This window comes from Nestor notabilis, unplaced genomic scaffold (genome assembly GCF_000696875.1).
Source record: "Nestor notabilis isolate BGI_N333 unplaced genomic scaffold, ASM69687v1 scaffold827, whole genome shotgun sequence".
Lineage (NCBI taxonomy): Eukaryota > Metazoa > Chordata > Aves > Psittaciformes > Psittacidae > Nestor > Nestor notabilis.
The window spans coordinates 4,768-9,534 of NW_009936671.1; positions in this window are offsets into that span (position 1 = coordinate 4,768).

Here is a 4,767-nt window from a genome sequence, read left to right on the forward strand (position 1 = left end):
CAGTCTCATGTGGATCTCTCTGAGCTGGGTTAGCAAGCACAGTATGTACAATCCCAGAGGCCTCTTGGAGCACTCTGGGCTAGATACCAAACCCCACTATCATCATCATGATTCAACCAGTGACTGTAACCATGGGACGTTTTATTTTTAAATATCTTGTAGTACGTGCAGTCACCATCACCTAGGAGATGCTGAACGAGTAGGAGTTTAGCCACCGATAATTATGAAAAGTCATATTTTGCAGGGTGAATCAAACGATCCTTTCCTTGGCTGGGAAGCGTCCATGTGACTGTTGTAAAGCAAAACATTAGACATAATTTCTTCTGAAAATGTATCTGCTTACAACTGTGCTCACATCTGGCAGTGCAAAAAGAGTAGTAAAAGGAGTTGGGTTGAAGCAGAAAAGAGAACAGTGTAAGACGGAGAAGTAACACAGAGGCAAAGGAAATTACTGAAATCATAGTTACTTAACAACAGACATAGAAGCGAAATTTATGGTTCTTATATATAATTATGTAACTATTACCATTGGTGCTGTGCCCATAAAAACACGTGAGAATACAACAGAAAGTGTCTTGTGTATGCAATCTGCCTAGACATAAAGTCTTGGGGGGAGGGGAGGAGTTGGGAGGGAACGTATCCTTTAAAATAAGGAATATTATAACCTTGCTTTTCCAAATAGTACAAAAAGGTGGAGGAAAAAACAAGCCTGTAGGCTGAGCTTTGAGTGTCAACACAAACATTGCCCTGTAGACAAATCTTTGTCTACTGCTCCTTAATTAAAGGAGCTGTCCCAGAGTTTTCTTAGATCAAAGAGAGAAACAAAGAAAACTATATGGGGAGAAAGAAAATAATAAGGTCTCTGTTTCCTTCATGAAATTTACGGAGGGAACTGCATTTTACAGCAGAGCAACAGGCCTTTTCTATTTACAAACTCAAAGCCCAGTGTTAAACTTTCGAAGATGCTTGTGCCAGGTTCTGTTTCCAATTACCTGCACACTGTGTGGTTTCCTAAGTGGGGTTTCTGCTGCAAGCATAATCAGTCTAAAGTAAGTAATATCCACAAATGTCGGCTTGGATCAACAGGCTGTCTCCAGCAGCCCCATCCTGCCTCCAGCAGCCCCATCCTGCCTGCAGGAAAATGCTTTCTTTACTATGAAAAGAACCCAGCTAAGCTTAGATATATTTGGCTTTAATTTAGATGTAGGCCAGCTGCCCAGAAGAAAACTGGCAAGTGGACATAAGGGGAAACTGATAATAAGCGTTCTTTCTGTAACACCTCTTCACGGGTTTCCCTCCTCCCAAACAACTTACAAAAGTGAATGCAAAAGCCTATACAGGATGCTTGAACACCCAGAAGTAAGATTATTTGTTAAAAAACAGTATCTGCAGAGGATTTCCAGCTTAGAGACCTCCAAGTTTCCAGTTTTGAAAGGAAGGGGAAGCTATATGTGGAAGGATTGCAGGAAGCAGCTGTTTCAGTAAGTAGGCTGTGCCCTTGAAATGGAGCAAAGCACCCTTGATAGCTAGTTTGGGTGAGGATGGAGTTGCCACATTGCCGAGGGGAACTGGCCAGGGTTACCCCATGCTTTGTTTTGCAATTTTAAACCAGAGATGTTGTGGCAATCACCAGCTGGTTGGCAGAAGCAAGAACTGACTATTCAGTGAACTACGCCACCAAAAATCTTTAACAGGTTTTGACACAGGGATGGCTAGTGCATTGTAGGATCCTTACAATCTCAGATCCTTACAACTGCACATGGAAAGACACTGTCAAAAGTGATCCAACAAGGAGATTTTCAGGAAGCACATATTAGCATCGTTCTCTTGATTTCTTGTATCCAGATATGCAGCCCTTGACAAGACTTATGAAATCTAATGACACAGCAACCCTTTCCAGGGAAGTGTGTTTGGTTGTTTCTTTCCCTCTGGGGAAAAAAAAAACAACGCACCCTGAATCTTACAGAAAGGAACACTTTAATGCTGTAATGAGATTTCACCCTTTTAGAGCTTCATCTAGAAGATTAAAAAAAAAAAGGATGTCCTATCTGTTTGAATTCACGCAAAGGACTCTAATGAACTGCTCAGTGCTTTTGACCACGTTCAGACAAAGACATTAACAGCCCCAAAATCTTTAAGAATTGAAGTTAAAAAGTTAACAATTTATCATTTGTAACCTTAATTGTGTGCAGGCTGCAAAGTACTGAATGTCATTTCAGATAAAGGGAGCAGAGGAGAGACTGCGAGGAAGAACTCCACTTTTTCATCCCACTTCTCTCCAGACTATGTGTCCTTCTCAGTATAAAATACACGGGCAAGAGGTGAAGGTGGAGGAACAGCCTCAGCAGCAGCATTACCATTCCTGACTTGTGTATGTCTGTGTATTAGCTCACATTGATTGTCCTCCACAGACGTCTGTACATCAACAGAAAGGCAGGCACCTCGCTGCCTTTTCAGAGACCAGAAGAGTCCTCGCTTCAGGGACAAAAGGTCACAAATAGGGACCAAAGTAGGAACAGTTTCATTCCACCTTTTTTACACTATTCAGCTCAATAAGAAAAGATTCTGTTCACATGGAGCAAACACAGTAAAACAATTAAACAGTAAAATAATGCACTCTCTGATAGCAGCCAATATCCCTAATGTGCTCTACTGTACTGATGGGGGAAAAAAAAAAAAAAAGAATTTCCTTCCAATACCTGGTGGGATGGATCATCTTTCCTTCCCTCCCCACCCCCACTTTTCAGAGAAAACTGAAACAGCTTTTCCCCAGCAATACATGGAAGTTTATGACAGAACCAGAAATAAAACCAGGTCTTCCTAATGCCTCTGTTTCCTATTGCAAAAGCAGCAGAAACCAGCCATAATTCCATTGCTCAGTCATTGCTCATACAATTATCTGTCATTTCCTTTTTCAGACTGAGCATGTATAAGCATATGTAGGAGTCAGAAAAAAATGTATCAGGGAACTCTTTCACAGGTAATCTGCACCTATAATTTCTTCTTACTGAGAATGCTTCGCTTGAGCCTCCTTTTGCTCCATGCGCCTTCTTGCCCCTCTGCTGCCATCATCCATGGCACAGCAACACAGGGGGTCTCTGCGTAGCTCTGAATGATGAACTCCTGCAGTCACTCAACTGGCTGGGCTCATTTGCCTTTTCCAGTACCCTCAGAGATCAGGGCAGGTTCAGAAGACGTGAACTTATTGCCTGGATCCCTTCACATTTAGGTTGTGCATAAGGAAGCCCTGGGAGTGATGAGGAAACCTACAGTACATTCCAGCTGTTTCAAATACAGTAGCAACATCAAGAGTAGCCAGTGCAAATACCAATTTTTTTCACTGCCCCTTCAAAAATAACCTCTTTTACAAGCTCTTTTTTACCACATGTAAGCTGAGCTATTTTCTTGGCTCTTGGGAATGAAGGGCAACCTCGTAATTTGAGTAAGGAAAGCCTGGAACTGTGCTCTCCCCAGGGACCTACAAAAAAGAAACAACTGAGCTGCTGAGCCTCTCTTGTTCTGGGAGAGGGAATATATAGCTTCGCCTGGTTCTGCAGGCACTGAGCCAGGCAGTCTGGTCAGGAAAGCAGCGAGAGCCAGAACAAATTGTGTTCCCCATGTCCTTCCAGTCACTGCGTACAACAGGGAGCATGAGGTGAGCAGCCTCTGCTCCTTCCTCTTCTTGGCTGGAGGCAGAATGCCCCTTCCTACACTGGGATAAAAGCAGATTGTAGGCATATATAGTGATCAGTATACAGATATATGCCTGTACACCGACAAGCTCTTTGAAAAGCCTAATGTAGCAATGACAGCAAGGATATTAAGTTAAATGACAGGCTGTGCTCCTTGCCATTAGTGCATCAGTCTGCTAGATGAGGGACAGCTACACTTGTATGGACCGGGCTTTTCAAATAAACATTATATACATCAATATGCAGTACCAACATACCTTTATACTCCAACCCTGGGAAACACAAACCAGAGCTGGACATAGCCTGAATCTACATTTCAATACTTAATTAATTAAATTAGTGCCTAACAAGGAGATAAACGAAGGAAGCTGCAGATGAATTAAGTGGTTTCTGTAGTATTTTTTCCATTAGTATTTTAATATTTCATTTGGTTTAGGACAGGGTGATAGAGTACTGTACCTCCAAGGTATGCTATCAGATCACACAGTATTTGCTTTCAAAAGATACACAAGAGCACAAAACTAGAGTAAGAACACAAAGGAAAGAGGTTCAGCTTCTCTCAATTAGCTTGATTGTATCCAAACCACACTGCTCCCAGGCCAGGAGATGTCTCCCAGACCTGTGTGATTTTGAGTTTTTCTAACAGCTTAACATACTAAGAAGGCTCTCTGCCTGCTTAGAACTTCATTATGATCTAAAAACAGACTGATAATGATGGCAAAAACTGATTGTTTTCCTTGCGTTCCCTGGTTATTATTAATCTCAGCTTTTAAAAAAGATTCAACTTTTTTTTATTAGAAAAATATGGAAGACATAATCCATCATTGCAGATGACATTCATTTACCCGTTCAGAATGGGTAAAAATTGCTACAGATTTTCTACTTACAAACTCTGCAGTCATCTTTCACATGTGCAAAGAACTGCAGAGCAGCAGGAGGGACACACAACACCTCCTTTCATCTGTAATGCACTAACAAGCTGTTAATAAATTAGGACACAACCATGGAAGTAATAGTTTCTAAATGGTGTGGGAATTAACTGAATTCTGCAGCAGTTTCTGCTCTGGCTTCACTC